At 41.5% G+C, this 17,752-nt stretch overlaps 1 protein-coding gene across 1 annotated transcript in view; it reads right to left on the bottom strand.

The window, feature by feature from the left end:
- LOC150082411 (glutamate [NMDA] receptor subunit 1-like) overlaps nt 1-17,752 on the bottom strand; it is a 514,944-nt gene that overhangs the window by 414,967 nt on the left and 82,225 nt on the right. The gene's annotated exons all lie outside the window — the stretch shown is intronic.

Below are 17,752 nucleotides of genomic sequence, written 5' to 3' on the forward strand. Positions count from 1 at the left end.
AATATTTTTATTCTCTTCTTTATCTTCAACGATATTATTTTCGCGTAAAGGAGTTTCTTAATGGAATATTTACGAATTGATTTCTAACTACAAATCTAACCTTGCCAATCAAGTCTGGGAATTTTTGACCAATTGTAAAATCATTCTCTCTGCTCATACTCTTAATAATGAGAATAATAAAACTATTCACTCTATTCATGCAGATTCTCACAACACAAGTGCCTCATATACGCTGGGTTTCATTTTGTTAAATACATCTAACTAATAGCGAAGAAGTCCTCCCTTTAGCCTAAAGAAAAACCAGCATTCTTCGTGGCATGGACTCAGTGAAGTGTCAAAAGTGTGCCACAAGGTTTCTAGTCCATATTGACCCAACTGCTTCCCATAGTTGTTGCAAATTGGATGGTTTCCGATATCTACTCCAAAGATCTCGATCCACCTAATTCCACATGTGCTCAACTGGTTCGACATGTGGTTATTGAGGAATAACACTGCAGTAGGATAAATTCACCCTCATGTTCCAGGAACCACTTCTATACAATTCTGGCCTTGTGACGTGGCGTACTATTATTATTATTATTATTACTATTAAAATCAGTTTATGTCCCAAGAAAACTTGGGTCATCCTGGGACGGCTCTGTGCTAGAAGGGTGTGAATATTTACAGACTAAAGCGCGGGGAACACATGTACAATAAACAAGAGTAAATGAGTGCTCGACCAGAGAAATTTACAGAATTAAATAAACAATTGCATGGAGACAAAACAAAGTCTTTGTCAAATAAACCAGTCTGTCATATCCAGGAGCAGGTGAAATTATAGATTCATTATCTGGTAGCAGTTCTTGAGGATTTCCTTCCTGTAGGGCTTGTTTTCACAGAACCTATCAGGGTGGATCCTGAATTTATTGAAGATCTGAAGACAATTGGCTGGAAACGTGTACCTCAGGGAATCAATGCTTGACAGCGTAAGACTCAGAGGGAGATCCATTATGCTGTTGGAAGAATCCATTCGCAGAGGGATCCACTGCAGCCACGAAGGGATACGGCTTGTCGGAAATACTTGAATACCACAGGTTCCAAATAACTTGTGGCATCCAAATTTCGCTGCACTGTCTTGTCAGAATTTCAGTGCACACAATTTGCACTACGAAAACACTCTCTATATCAGTACACTGCCACAGCCAGCCTCCACTCAAAAATGCCTGAAAAGGTAGGTCATTGGACTGATTCTATTTGCTCCATATTCTGGTTCTCTCATCAGCGAAAAATAGTAGAAGCGGGGACTGACTCATTAGACCATTCAACATTTATTAAGTTTTCCATTCCAGTGTTGGTATCCCTGAACCGACTGTAACCGTAGATGCCTCTCCCCAGCCTGGTATAGTAACACTGCTGATGTACAGGTATCCATAATGGGAGATAACAAATGACAATGTGCCTAGATTATCTTCCAAGGGATGCTCGGCCATCCCTTGGAAGATAATCTAGGTACATTGTCATTTGTTATACTGAATAGACATAATAAATTTCCTACATCTACTCCAGTACCCTGTGGGAATCCACCATCGACATAATAATTGCAACAAGAGCTATATCTTGTACGGTCTCAGAATGGCACGTAAAATAAGCATGGAACACGTCGGACTCCAGGGTAATCACTACAGATTCATTGAGCAAACCCCAACCACAGTATCATATCATCAACCAATATGCACTTACCCAAGGCCAAATGGGACTTATTTGCTAATTTACTCCAGTCATCTTCCCAGGAGTTTTTTTTTTTTTTTTGCAACTAAGGCCATATTGCTCCTGGATATGCGGTGGTCATTCCCTGACCTTTCCGCATCCTCCATATTTGGTGGTGACGAGCTCGATCGCCGGTCTAATCAAGAAGCGTGTTCTACGCACTGCTACTCCTTCCCACCTGACTACGGAAGCGCCTTCCCAAGAGCTAGACCCAGCTGTTCTCTCAGATATGTGTGCCGACGAACATCAGAAGTTAATAACAAGCATAATTACTCGTGCCTGCAAACAGTCGATCTTGAAGAATCTAAGCCAACTGCAGTGCCATGGTGAACCCCTGAGCTTAAGTGCTTCTGTCGCTCCATCCACACCAAGAGAAAAGCATTTCAATGCGCCGGCTCGTCGTGGCCCCTCAGTGAAGTAAATGCTCTCCGTGAAGAATACCGTCGTGCTAGGAATGACTATAACTCACTTATAAGATGGCAGAAAAGAACATCATGGGAGCGACTGTATCCATCACTGGAAGTTCCGACCCTTGGGGAGTGCTGTATCTCATCGCCCCTAACAGGCTTCACAAGGGCAAGATAACAAATTCAGCCATCAGGTCCAAAGGTGTTATGACTACATCCTGGAAAGAATCAATGGATAACAACACCTTATTTATCAACAATGTGGAACTCCAAACAGCTCAACAAGAAATCTGCAACTCCAACAGCACTTATTACAACGAGGCAACTGAAGCTCCATTCATCATCGAGGAAATGCAGCAGGCCCTCGCTCATATGAAGGACAAAAAATTTCCTGGACACCTGAAATCCTTATAATTTCAATGGACTTGAAACCCTCATAGAATCTGAAATCCTTAAGAAGGCAGCACTGATCAACCCCTAGTTCCTCTTGGATATTTTCAAAAAAATGCTTAAATTTTAGTTACTTCCAGGAAGAATGGAGAACTGCATATGTTCGACTCATACTTAAGAACCCATCCAAACCACCCGAGTAACCCAACTGATACCGACCCATTACTCTTTTATCCATGATAAGCAACCTCTTCGAAAGGCACCTCCAACCCGCCGCTCCAAGCCCATTATATCAATGCTGGTCTTATACCAAGTCCATTATATCAATGCTGGCCTTCAATTAAGTTTTCGCCCAGGACGCTCTCCACCAGTTACTCAGCAGCTACAACAACAACAACACATATAGATTACCTGATAATTGCAATACATATCACTGGAGCATTTGATATGCTCTGATGGCCGAGCATCCCTGCGAGTACTACAGCAAGCACACAATCCACTCAACTTGTACAAGTACATCCAAACGTACCTGGATAACCGGAAGATCACAATTTCTACTCCATATAGAAACCTCGCACGCTATGTCAACAGACATCTGTGTGTGTGTGTGTGGACATGTGTTTTTGTAAAGGGCGGCTCCTTGAACGACAGTTCATCTCCACCTCGTATCTCTGTGAAGAACAGAATCACTACAAATGGGCCAGATGTGTATATGCTGGAGGTTTGTGTGTGTGTGTTCTCTTGTTCTGTTCTGACCTCTTCGCTTACCCAGAAGCATCAGTCACCTGGACAGATGATTCTGGGTACTTCGTCCACACCACGGGAAGGTGGGCCAGTCCCAATGGAGCACGTACTGTCTCAATTCGAGACTCTGACCTAACTGTGTTGCCAAAAGGTGGGTCAGATTCCTCTGGGGGCAGAGGAATCTGACCCACCTTTTTTCCCTCTGGAATCTTTTTCCAGAGGGAAAAAAATGGGGGGAGGAGTGAGAGACGGGTTCCCCTGGCATATTAAAAAAAAAAGGTTCCCGTGGCGAAAAATAAAAAACAAAGAGAAATTCCCGTAGCGTATTAGGAAAAAAAAAGAGGGGTTCCCCTGGCATATTAAAAATATAAAAAAATAATAATAAACTAAAATAAAAAAAGAGATATTCCCGTGGCGTATTAAAAAAAAAAAGAGAGAGAGAAAAAAAAAAAATGGAGGTTCTCTCCCTCCTCCCCTCTATCTTTAATACACAACGAATTGAAAAAAAAAAAAAGTTGAGATTTATTCATCTACAGCAAATATTGTTTTATAAACTGGTGAGGACACAGCCAGACAGTTCGTCGTAAACATCAAATTGAATGTCAAGTTGGGTTCGGGCCAGAGGTGTGAATAACTGCTGTCATCTGACTTCTCATAAAAGCTTCTTTTGCAAAAGACTGCAGCGCTCGGTAATTATCAGCATCGTGCACCAACCCTAACACTTGACCAGTGGAAAGATTAGGCACTCACTGCTTCCCTAAGCCTGGCCCTAGAATCCGTATAGTTTGGGAATGAATACAGTACATGTTGCCAGTCTTCAACCTCTCCACACTGACATAGATTTGTTGTTGACAACCTAAATTTATAATAATAAATTTTCTGTTTATACTCCGAGACGACCAAACGGTCAGAGGAGTTTACAAAATACACAGAATACATGAAACAGCACCGTATTCAGCAGTCACGGGCTTGAACCCCGGTCACACAAGGCATGTGTACTTTATGCACCCGCGCGCCTGACCACTAGACTACGGCGGCCTGTTTATATAATTTCATGTTCATCGAACCGTGACCAGTCAGCAAGTATGAAGTAAACATATCCATACTGAACCAAACATTCATCTTCTTGTTGATCAATGTGTAGGCCTCGGGGAAGAATTTTCTCGTAACACAGCCGACTGATGAAGTGTCCCATCTAGATTGCCAAAGGGTTATTAGTTCATTCCAAATTGTTTTAAGTTCATGTTTGATATCCCAGTCTAAATTAAATGTGATTCCAAAAAGTTCTCAGGGAATTTTACGTTTTAGTCTGTAGGTCAATCCTCTGTAGATCACGTGTAAGTCGAAAGGCAGAAACCCGCCAGGACCTGAAGTGCTTCCTTTGGGACTGTGCGGCAGGATTTCAGAACACTTAGTAACATTATTCTCAGAAGTGTCATCAATTTAGCTTTGAATTTTACGATTTTTACTCTATGGAACCATGCGCCTGCAGCATAGGCCACCACAGGGACAAACACAGCTGTATAGTAGAGCCTCAGGGATCGTCTGGAGAGGCCCCACTCATTTCGAGAAACTAACTATAGCACTGGCAAAGCGTTTAAATTTTGCACCAAGGCTTAACAAATGGGCCCCAAAATTCAATTTATGGTCAAATATAACACCCAGCAATTTAGTTTCCGTGACTATAGGGATTTGAGCATTACCAATTTTACGCATAGGTGGACGCCGGGTATCAAGTTTACCCCCAAGAACCATGATCTTGGTCTTGGAAGGACTTATCTTCAATTTATTTACGTGGATCCAAATCTGTAGGTCTTCTAGGACTATTCTAGCTGATGCTTCCAAGGCAGATCTTAAGTTGCCTCTAAGAAGTACTGTTAAATCATCGGCGTATGCCATTATCTTGGTATTTTCAAATGTCCTCTTTATCCAGTCCTGTAACACTACGTTCCAGATCAACAGAGGATGCCCCCAGGGCCCGGTTCTGGGCCCTTTCCTCTCGAACATTCTTGCTCTCGACCTGGACCCTGTTACCACCCGGGCATTCGCTGACGCCTTCACCCACATCGGTTGCTGCAGATCCGAGAGCATCTCTTGAAGCCATCGCAAATCACGCCATTAGAATCTTGCACGACTGGGACGAACATCATAAGCTACGTATCTCTCTACAGAAAACGCAATCCATCCTCCTTAAGGGATCCCTGCAAGCAATAAGACCTCCACAGATGAAATCCAAGGAATTACCATCGAACTGGTCACTGAACTTAACCACCTTGGCATCGTCTTGGACTCCAAGCTCACCCTTTCCCTCATCTTTCTCATCTCCATACCAAGGTCAGGAATTATGGAGCCCTCATTGCTGGGGTTAGCCGATCAGCCTGGGGGAATTGAACAGCCGCAGGCTTAAGTTGCTCCACAAATCCATCTTTCTACCAATCATTACATACGGTTCCGGAGTCTAGTTTCACAAAGCTACTCAGAACCGCAACCAGATAAAGCTAGAAACTATCCAGCGATATATCCTACTAACTATCGCCAGGGCCTGCTGCACAATCAGTTCTGCGGCCCTCCAGATCCTTGTGGGCATTATTTCGCTCCATCTGGTGGTCAAATAGTAGGATTCCAGTGATCTTTAACCACTACTACTGATTTTGGCGATTACCACCCGGCTCCCTTGCTCTGTTACATTCTTTCCTTTCCCTTTCTTTCGCCTGTTGGAGCAACTTTGCACCACCGAACTCGAGTGGCTGCTTTCTCTACTGCCGCTACACTTCCTCCCACCTTTATCTCCTCTCACACTATATCCCCGTGTTTGACTATAATAATTATTTTTATTTTTTTAGGCCCCCTCCATGGAAAGATTAGGCGACTCCGCGGTGGGCCCTGCCAGAGTATCCTTGCCTCTCCTCTACAGCCTGGCCTACCTACAGGTGGTGAGTGACAAGCAAGGTGGGGTACCAACAGGGGCAGTGCGGCTAAACGGACAGAAGAACAAACAACCAAACACTACACTTCATCAACCCTACATTTACACATTCTGGCCTTTATAGTGAACTGTATGCATCAGTCCTATTATTGATGTGAGGAAGAGTGAGAGGAAGTCATGAGTTCAAAGCTGGGTCTCCTTACTTACTTAGTCCACGGTGCTACGGTTCTTGTAGACCTTGGCCTCCGCAACGATTTTTCTCCAGCTGTCTCTTTCCCAAGACAATGTTGTTCTCCGTCGTCTCACCCTAAGCTGTCGTAGGTCGTTCTCTATGTCATCCATCCACCTCCTTCTCGGTCTTCCTCTCATCCTTCTTCCCGGTTGCCCTTCCATTGCTTTCCTTAGCCATCTGTTTTCCTCCATTCGTATCATGTGGCCTGCCCATTTAAGTCTTGAGCTCTTTATCACTCCCACTATATCTGGTTCTCCATACAGTTCCTTCAGCTCTTGGTTTCTCCTTATTTTCCACTCTTCCCAGATTTTTACAGGGCCAAAGATTTTCCTTAATATCTTCCTTTCCCACACATTTAAAGATTTTTTGTCCTTTTTATTAAGCAACCATGTTTCGCCAGCATAAGTCACGATAGGTCGTACCACTGTTTTGCATAACACTAATTACGTTCTTCTGGAGAGCAGCCTTAATCGAAAGTGTTTCTGCAAGGGAAAATGGCATCTATTACCAGCATTAGGACGAGCCTGAATTTCTGGGGTATTATTACTGTCCTGTTGAATCAGGATAGTAATCCTCCCAGATATTTGAAGGAATCTGTTCTATTGAAACTATGCTTCGCTGTTTGCCAGATCTGTTGGGTACTTTGTCTCTCCTTCCTACTTGTAATCATAAACTTCGTTTTATTTTAATTTACCTTCAACACAACCCTTTCTGCTTCTTTTTCAAACTCTTCAAAAGCTGTCCTCAGAATATGTGGGTTTCTGGAAGTCATCACTACATCATTTGCATAGGCTGAGTGCTGGTAGAGTCTGTTATATATGATCTCATTGGAGGTGGCTGATACTTTCCTCATAAACGCCGGTTCTCCACTGGGGCAAAATCGATCATTGCGTTAAAAACTCTTATTCGCTCGCAACGTTTGTCCCTTGAATGGTTCACATTGATCCTGAGTGGGAGAGGGGTGCAGTTCATTTTTACTGAGTGGGGGATGACATTCATCAGTTGTCTTTTCCTGTGATCGTCACCTACGGATCTGAAATCTGGACTTCGGAAACAAAAATCACGCTAAAAACCATTGCATCTGATGAGTACTGGCTTCTTCGCTTCATTCGATGTGTAATTGGAGGACCCCCCTGCCCGAAACCCTTAAGAGCCCTCCTCTCTCTGCAGCCTATGGCGTGGAGGCTCAGGATTAGCGACAGATTCCTGCCCATGAAGATGGAAGTGGACTAGCAGTTAAAAAAATTTTAAACTGTCTTTTAGCAATCCCCAATTTATTATTTTTATTTAAATCAGTTTACTGGAATATCCAGGCTTACAGACATAGATCATATTTCAAGTGTGCTTTTGCTGACAACTGATTCATACATCGATAGCAGACATCTACAAAAGTAGTTCAGAATATTTTACGTTGTGTAACATAGGACAAGAACAATATTGCATAACGTATTAAAATGCTTTTTAATTGATGCCTTTTAAACGATTAGGCCAGTAGTCGGTGCATTTAAGTAAGTCAAATTCAAAGTAAGTCACTGTACTTGAAATATTCAACGTGAAGCACTTTGTAAATTAAAATGTCCCAGAAAAAATATTTTTTGAAGGTAATGTTTCAATTTACGAGTGTTCCTTTTATCAGACTTTAACGAGCCAGCTGGACCAGCTTCCGGACCACAATTAATGAAAACAGTTGTGTTGTAAAGATCTAATTAAAGAAAGATTGGATCCTCAATGAAAAGGGAGATATAATGGACCACGCGAAATTGCCCAAGCCACGCATGCGGACCAAGCTTCCGGAAACCAATTTCATGGAACTAAAATTTGGTCCGATCTTTTGAACGATGCCGCATTTCTAGCTGCAATGGATTGGGAATGTAAGAAAGTACACAGAACATTTTCCTCCCGAAATCGAGGAAATGGATTTTGCTCGATGTTAGAAAGCAAAAGAACGTTTTTCTAAGAAAGCATTCTGTTAATATTTTATGTCTGACGCACTCAGTTCTTTCAGCTTTGTAATTCTGGCGTAACCAGATTTGTAAGAAGAAAAAAAAAAGCGACTGAATAAGTTTGATGATGGCAAGCGAAGTCATTTGTCTTCTCTGTCGCATTTACGAGAAAGCATTTTAAGAAAACAATTGCGGCCGGTCCTATAAAAAATTCTACACAAACTACAGATCTATTATTTGCGTATCAAAAAACTAAAATTATTTCGGGACGGGAAAACGATGAGCTTTTAAAGTGACATTAATTTAAAGATTTTCTGCAGGTTCTAATGTCCAGGTGTGAATCGCAAATACTTTTAGCGAAAGCCTTTTATCGATTCACAGCCGCGCAGAATACAATCGAATGCTCTCGCCATAAAGCAACCATTACAATGATTTCTTTGATCAGCCCTTCTTTTGTGAAACCACAGAAATCCTCCCCTCCGACTGTTGAAAAATAAAACCCCCTTTCACGCTTTTATTATTCCAATAATAATAACGCTTTTATCGACTGCGTTCACCCTAACACACGGCGCCTTACCACGAAAGATTGCATGAATTCTGGAAGTGTTGAACTGACGCAGATCAAATTGCATTTAAAAAAAACAGGGTCATTAATCAAAAATGAACCGCTGCTCTGTTCATTGGAATTTAAGATTCACAGCCGCTGGGTTTCATTTGTGTACATTAACGATCCTTATTATAGGCGGGGAGGTAATCATTAAGTTCGATAACACCCTGTCAAATTCTGAATTCATCTCTGTAATTAATGCACTAACGCTGTGTCCTCTGTTTTAAATTTCATTCATTGCCCTCTACTTTTTTTTTTTCAGTTTTTTAAAAAATATATTTTTCGTTAGAGGGCGCGTTTGTCTACCTTCATAACATTAGCAGGGAGGGGCGCTGCGATCAATTTTTAGCGTATTTTTTTCTGGCGCGAATTTATTTTTTCAGTAGAACAAGTAGTTTTATCACGAATAGTGTTAATAAACCTTGGTTAACTAACCCGAAATCCCCGTGTTGTCAAACATCCATCAACAGATTATACTAATTATGAACTCATCTTTGGATTCAAGGGAGATCCCTATGGACTGGAGATGTGCGAATGTATTCCCAATTCATAAAGGGGAATTAAAAGGCGACATGACTAACTACAGACCTGTTAGTCTGTTCCAGGGAAAATAATAGAATCACTGGTTAAAGAAGAATGCAGGACCATTTGGACAGGCATGCAATCACCACATCGATTTGTCAAGGGGCAGTATTATCTAACCAATCTGACAGCTTACTATGCAGTGACCAAGGAATTGGATGTAAAAAATAATCTTGATATCATATACTTCGATATCAGGAAGGCTTTTAATACTGTTGCATATAAAAGACTATTGTACACTCTGGAGCACTGTGGCATTAAGAGAAAGTTATTTCTAAGGATAAAGAGTGGTTAAGTGCAAGAAGACAGAGAGTGGTTATCAATGAGCACTGCTATTTGTGGACTAACCTTATCAGTGGAGTCCCACAAGGTTCTTTGCTGGTCCCATTGTTGTTTTCAATATTTATTAATGATATTGATAAAGGTTTAGCAGGCTTAATGTCTAAGTTTGCATGCGATACAAAGGTTACCAGGGTGGTTAACAATATTCACCAGGGTGAGCTACTGCAACATGATCTAGGAAAATTGGGTCAATGATAGGCTGAGAAACTACAGTTGAAGTTTAATATTGGCAAATGCAAGTTACTAGCACATAGGTAGCAGTAACTCCAGAGTAAATTATCGACTGTACTACACTCAGGGTAGTGGAGAATGAAAAATACCTGGGGTTAACTGTACACTCAAACATTAAATTCTCTGAGCAGTGCAAACACGCTGCCAGGACAGCTCTTGGAGTTTTGTCAATGATATACAGAAAATTTGCTAGCAGGAATAAGGAGGTGATTAATTATTTGTATAAGGCCATGGTTAGGTTGAATCTTGAGTACTGGACACAAGTCTGAAGGACTCAATTTTGAAATGATATAGATCTGCTGGAACGGGTGCATAGAAGGAAAACCAGACTGATGAAGGAAACAAATGGGTGCTCTTGCCTAGGAAGGCTTCAGGTCTGCAAATTGCAGCGTCTCGAGACTAGGCACCTGCGGGGAGATCTGAATGAAATAATTTAAAACCTTGAATAGATTGAGTAAGCTGAATGTTAATGGAATTCTTCCTCTTGCGTCTACACCCATGAGGTAGCGTAAGTTCAAGTTGAGGAAGAATGGTTTGCAGGATAGATGTGCGGACGGTTACCTTCAGCCAGGGTGGTTGATTGTTGGAACAGGCTTCTATTTGTTATTGTAGAAACGGATAGGTTGAATAAATTCATGAAAAACTAGACAAATTCTTGTAGATTATGGATGGGTGAACTGTGTAGGGTTTTTTATTTTTATCATTATTTTTTTTTTTTTTTTTTGCTGATGCTATCTAAACTTGCTTTCTAGCATCATTTACCATTACTAATATTACTTATTGTTAGGCCTAGTGAGTTTGCAATTACTTATCTGCCTCTTCACGAGACGAGGCTGAAACCCGAGGAAAAAGATCTTACTCCCCAGGACTAGAGGTGAATAATGGACTATAAAAACTTCCCACATTTAACAAAAGGGCTAGAAGTGAATAATAGAGTTTGAAAACTTCCCACAGTTTAATAAACTTAACCGAGCATTGAAAGAAATGTATACAACTGGAAATCAGTTCGAAGAGACAGAAAGTAAAGGCAGCGAATCAAAATTACTCTACTTTTTTAATATCTCACTCCCTCACCAACGAACCACTAAATAAATCTTTATTGTGAAGTACAGAGTCACAACACAATATTCCATCTCGGCGACGAGCGCCAGGGGTTCACATTTAGCAACTTGAGAAAAATAGAATAAAATACAAAAGGATACAAATACAGCAAAACTGAATACAGCTTAGCAATTATTCAGCATGGTTCCAGTGATGAGAGATTTGATTCTGGAGATGGGAGCATCGTGATCCTCTTTTAGTAGATCAGGGATCAAGGGCTTTGATAAAGTTGTATCTATCCTTCTTGTTACCTAATAGGCTGTCTATGTCAGAGTCCACGCAGTTCAGGGAGGCGAGCATTGTGGTGAGCCACAAGTGTTGGAGATGATCTTAGGCTACTTTTATATATTTTTTCAGGTCCGCTATATAGAGTTTCTAAACAAATTGGGAAACTTTCAAGGAAAAACTCACTGCTGAGGTTGGTGAGCACTACCAGACTGCGAGCCGACCCAGAGAGAGAGGCAAATAACCTGCAAAGAAAAGTAACTGAAATCATCATAAAAGCTAGCGGACAGGCAATGAAAAGGAAAATCCCAAAGCCAGGCGCCATGCCCTGGTGGACCCCCGACATTGAAAACCTGAGAAATGAAATAATGAGGCGACGAAAGAACTTCCAACGGGCCCGGCGATCTTGGCCGGTCGCTGAGGTCACGGCCATGAGGGACAGGTATAAAGACGCAAGGAATCGATACACAAATTTAATAAATAACACCAAGCGCAAAACTTGGGAAAATCTTGTTTCCACAGCAGGGAACGCTAACCCCTGGGGAGTGGTTTATAAAGTGACCACTAACAGACACCCCAGAGGAGAAGTCGCAGAAGCAAGAATGACCCCGCTGGGTACCCTGACCACTACGTTGCATCCAGGAATATTCTTCTTCTTTCTCAGATGCTTACCGGTGTGATTGACGCCCCCAGTCTTCGAGGACTTATCTCTACTCCACGTGCTGGACGCAGTAATGACAGTCCCTACTTACCTTTGCATTCTAAACTATCCAACCTGTACTGTCTGAAGAACTTCTTCCCAAACAACGCAGTGAACCTTTTCAACTCATTGACAATAGACCCTGTGAAATACTCCGAAAGTAAGCAAGCAGTAGAGAGTGAAGAGCATCTCAGAAGCGCACTGCTTACTTCAACTATAATCTTGACAATGAGTGAATTTGTAAACAATATTGTAAATATACACACTTGTGTAAATTATTGTAAATAATTGTATTCGTGCATTTTTGTACACTCTTCTTATATTGTAAATACTGTAGATAATTGTAATTTTTGCTTTTTGTACACCCTTCTCATATTGTATATATTGGCAATTCTTGCATTTTGTACACCCTTCTAGCCGGCCGGCTGTGTATAAGGGGACAAACAAACACTTGCTATTTTTTAATAAACGGATTTTAATAATAATAATAATACGTGGGATGACTCGGTGACCAATATTCTAAACACCATCTTCCTGGAACAGGTAACTCCTACCCTCCCAGAACAACTGCGGATCTGTAAGAAAATGACTCATACTTCACTGACCAACAAGAAACACCCTTCACTGTGGATGAGCTGCATGCGGCCGCCATGCAAATCAGAAGCAAAAAATGCCCTGGCCCAGACCTAATCGAACCGGAAATTGTGAAGAAAACGGTGGAATACACTCCGGATCTGTTACTGACGCTATATAACACCTGCCTCGAAGAAGGAACCCTTCCTAATGACTGGAAAATTGCCAACATCAAACTTAAACTGAAAAATCCATCAAAGCAGCCAGAAAAACCAGAGTCCTACCGTCCGATCGCCTTACTCCCAGTTGTAAGCAGACTATTCGAGAGAATGCTGCACAAGAGGCCCCTCCACTATTACGAAGGGGCAAACCTAACAAACACAATGCAATTTGGATTCAAACCTGGCCTATCCACGATCGAAGCTCTCAAGACACTGCTGGATAAAGTAGAAGCCTGTACTACCAAATATTTTCTTGTATTGACTTCGCGGGGGCATTTTATTTAACAACCGAGGAGAATCAGTTGCTCATGTATCAGCAGTGGCAATAAACCAAAAAAAAAAAAAAAAAAAAAAAAAAAACAATTACACTGGTGTGCAAAACTTAAGGACCAGTCAGGTTTTCACCTGTAGCTTCTCATAGCAGTGGCCTGGATACGGGAAAAGCATACCAAAAGAACCTCGTGAGGTACAGAAATCATGAAGGAAACAACAACGGAAACAAAACGGTACAGAGGGACTTTATTCAAAAATGGCAACACAGCACTGGCTGCCATGATACAGATGCATCACAGCCAAAGATGGAACAAAGGGAAGAGGTGGTCCTCAATAGGAGATATGGCCACCCCTAATGTCGATGCGGGCTTTGCACCGCCTGTCCCTACTTAGAAGAATGTTGTTGATAAGTTCTTGCGGTAACATCGTCCATTCCTCTGTCAACACCATCTTCAGCTGGTGAACATTTTCTGGTGGGTGTGGACGTGCCACTAGGCACACCACAGAGACGTGCCCAGAGCGTCCCATATGTGCTCGATGGGATTTAGATCGATGAAACGAGCAGGCCAATCCATTCGAACAATGTCCTCACTTTCCAAAAGCATATCAACAGCTGCGGTACGATGGGGTGGCGTTATCATCCATAAACACGAACTCGGGGCGATGGCACCTCGAAACAGGCGCATATGAGGAAGGATTACCTCAGTACAGTAGCGTGCATCGGTTACAATACCGTCTTCCGTATGTGGAGTTGTGTACGTCCATCCAAGATAAACGCCTCCCAAGACGAGAACACCTCGACTGCTATATCGATCCTTTCAGTGATGTTTGCGGGGTGATACCGTGTGCCAACCTCTCGCCAGATTAACTGACGTCCAGAATCGCTGCTGAGACTGAATCTACTCTCATCAGTAGAGAGCACCTTATCCCATTGCGCTGCTGTCCAGTCCTTGTGTTCGATGCACCACTGTAAACGGTGTCTCCAATGGGCAGGTGTTAAAGGGACACAGCGTACTGGCTGTCGGGAAAACAGTCCACCTTTGTGGAGTCGCCTAGCCACAGTAAACCGCTATATCCTGCGTCCCGTGCAGCTGGTTTGCAATGGATCCCGGTGTCTGGCGTCGATCCCCCTGATGGCCTGTAGGAGTATATAGCGCGTCATTCGGCGTTGTTTTTCGTGCACGACCACCACTGGTCCTTCGAACAGCTGTACCTGTCGTTCTGAAGGCCGACCATGCACGTGAGACGATGCTATTGGCGATACTGGACTGTGCAGCCAAACTCCTCGCACCTCGATCTTCCTCGAGCTTCCCAATTATTGCACCGTGGGTAAAGTCATCCAGATGTTGTTTACTGGCCATTTCGTTGTCTGCAGCACTGTATGAATCGTACCAGTGGAACGTGTGTAACAATCCTGCTCACCATTCGGTAATTTTCATATAACTGCTGCTTTTATCTGTTTATGTGATTCCTCTGATCACGATTCAAATTTTTGCATGTGCACCAGCTTTCTACTGAACGGCCACAGTTATGGAAATCGCCACATTGTTTCGTTTGATTTTGTGGTTGTACCCTTTAGAAATAGTGTTGGTCCTTACGTTTTGCACACCAGTGTACATTAGGGTCATCTGGAAATTGTTTTCATATACCCATATATATTGTGTCTATAATTTGTGTTCTCTGGTCGAGTTGCCTGTTTTGCTCAACGAAAAAAACCCCAGTTTTTGGGTGGAAAATCTTGCTATCTACGGCTGATACTGACTAACTCAGCCACGGAGTGAAAAAAAAAAAAAACTCAAAGTTCCTCGCGTCATCGATAGGATTACTCCTAAAACCCTATTACAAAAACAACAACCACCATCCATCCTTATGGACCTCCAGCATTATCAAAGTAAGTGGTCCTTGAAGGGATACTCTCATATAACTCATCATTACCTTCTCAGAGAAATAAAGGCGCTCCACGGTGTACACACCACCATAATGTTTTCTAGTAAGACGTATTTTACTTGAGTGCTCCTATTATCAGCAGGAAAGGCTAGAATCATTTCTATCTCACAGAAGCTTACAGGAACCTATAACAATGAAGTAATGTTGGGATTTGAAGCAAACCTAGCTGAATTTTTCGCCTTTTGAAGAAGTTAAAGTTCTCTCACCTCTGAAAACTTACAAACTTGAAACTATTATATTAATTTGAAAGGCACAATATGGCCGCTGTAGCCCTGTGCCAAAACCATTAATAACGATAACGTTAGCCAATCTTCTTTTAACTGACATCGATGTCAGTTAAAGGATATCTATATTTCTGCTTTATTTTAATGCCCTTTGCATTGCTGTTGGAAAAGAAAAGAATCCTTCTGTAATCTGTTTCAGGTGAACGTTTCTTGTCCTAAATTTTTGTCCACCCAAAAAAAAGATGAATCTGAAATAAATTCCTTGCACGTGTGATGTGGTTTTATATTATGTTTTGGAGTACCCGTATGTGTTTTAATGCACCCATATAAATGTGAATTTCGTCTCTAAATCATATTTCATTCGGTCTTGCAAATGTAAGACGGAATGCGTGGATAGTTTGGGAGATCGCTTTATGTCCTGCATTAGATCATTTTAGCGTTCTTCTTGAAGAGGAATGTTGAGTGTTTGGTTCGTGAACGAACTCCTAAGTAATGATGTTAGCATTTTGATAAGCGCTTTTATGGGGAGATGTCTCTGGTTTGGGTACTTCGTTGGGGAAGGGGGGGGGGGGACTACAGCCCGGAAAAATTATGCCCAAATATGCGTGGAAGATATCGAGTAAAATAAATCAAACGGCGGAAGAAATTCTCATAAAATCCCCCTAAGACGAAGTTTTCTTCGATTTATTGATGTGGCAACACTATCCTATCAAATGTAACGGGACACTAATTTCCTAATACGCCAGGAGATATTTCAACAACCAAATCTATCGTAGTTGGTAGTTTTTTCGGTATTGTAGTTGAAAGCAATCGGGGTTCTGAAAATTCCATTAGGATTTCAGAAAAAAAAAGTGATTATAGCAGTGAAGTAACCCACCACTTCTCAAGAGATATTTTAAGATTCTAATTTGGATTTTTTTTTTTATTTCGTCAGTAACAGTTGGGGAATTCCACACGCGACATTGAAATCCTAAAAGAAGTAAACGTAAAGCTACAGTGGCGTTATTAAGGGCAGCTGAAAAACGCGTTATAAATTCCACTTCCAACACTTTTCGCAAAATAGTACTTACATGTTTAACGAATGAATGATTATATGTCAAATAATACCCAAATGAACAATAGTTGTACCTCTATTAAGAAATGGATTTCTTTCAATACAGCAAATCATTATTGCTCTTATAGTCTCTAGAAATTAATACTTGACATTTATTGATATTAATAATAAAATTATTTTCCCAGTGCATTGGGAAAATAAAGACTTATGGATAGGACACCATGGAACTTCCTTTGCTGCTCTACACTGTTTGGAGAACTTCACGTCTAAGTGTATCGTACTCCCAAATCTCTTTTCTTCTTCTATCGTTTTTAATTTAATCCCATAAAGAGTGCGAGTTATTTTAGGGTTGCTGTTCCCTTGAATTTTGCCGCATTAAAACTTAGATGCCACTTTTCTGATCATCCCTTAAGTTATTCTGAGTCATCCTGAAAAAGCGCTACTTGCTGTTTCTTTATATAATAATAATAATAAAATTCTTTATTCACAATTTTTTTTACAAGTGCTGTATACCATTCCAGTTACAGACATCCAGAGGAATCTAACAATCTAATTGGATACATTAATTATATTTACATACAAGCTGATTAAACGTAGAAAATGGCATAGAAAAACTGCGACCATCGAGTAACAATAAAATACATAACATTTAAAGAATACATGAATCATAGCGAATATATCGCTTCTCCAACATAAGATTAGCTTTGAGTTCTCGATAATTGCCAGACATTTTTCACTTGGAGTGAGTTTTAGTTTAATTGACAGTTACAGGAATGGTGACTGCACGTGCATATGGATTTTATCTTTTCTTTCCTGTATGCCAAATCACTGGACACGGATCAAAATCCATGTCGGCTGAGCTCAGTGCGCCGATTATGCTGTTGAGAAAGTTGAAAACTCAACCTTCAAGTTGAAACTTGAAGGTTGAGAGCTTCTGCAGATTTGAACAGAGCACTGGAGGGTTTCTGAGAACCCTACTCGGGATTTTCCAACCCACCAATTCTCAGATGTTGACGAAGTCGTGAACTGCGGAGCACACATTGAGTGCCATTGTGAGCTTCTTCGCATATGCCATGTGCTGGGCTGGGGTGTAGCTTAGATTTTTACAGAGCTGTGATCTTGACGTCGTATAGGGAAGGTGAACCCAATTGTTGGCCCACTTGAAGACCCAGAATTCTAGACCCCAAAGCGTCTTCAGACTGGACAAAGGAGCTGCAGACCAGACTTCAATACCGTAACCATAATGGAGCTGAAGTAGTATTTGATTTGTCAATACATTGATCG

Source organism: Mastigoproctus giganteus, chromosome 8 (assembly GCF_048544385.1).
Source record: "Mastigoproctus giganteus isolate SK-2022 chromosome 8, ASM4854438v1, whole genome shotgun sequence".
Lineage (NCBI taxonomy): Eukaryota > Metazoa > Arthropoda > Arachnida > Uropygi > Thelyphonidae > Mastigoproctus > Mastigoproctus giganteus.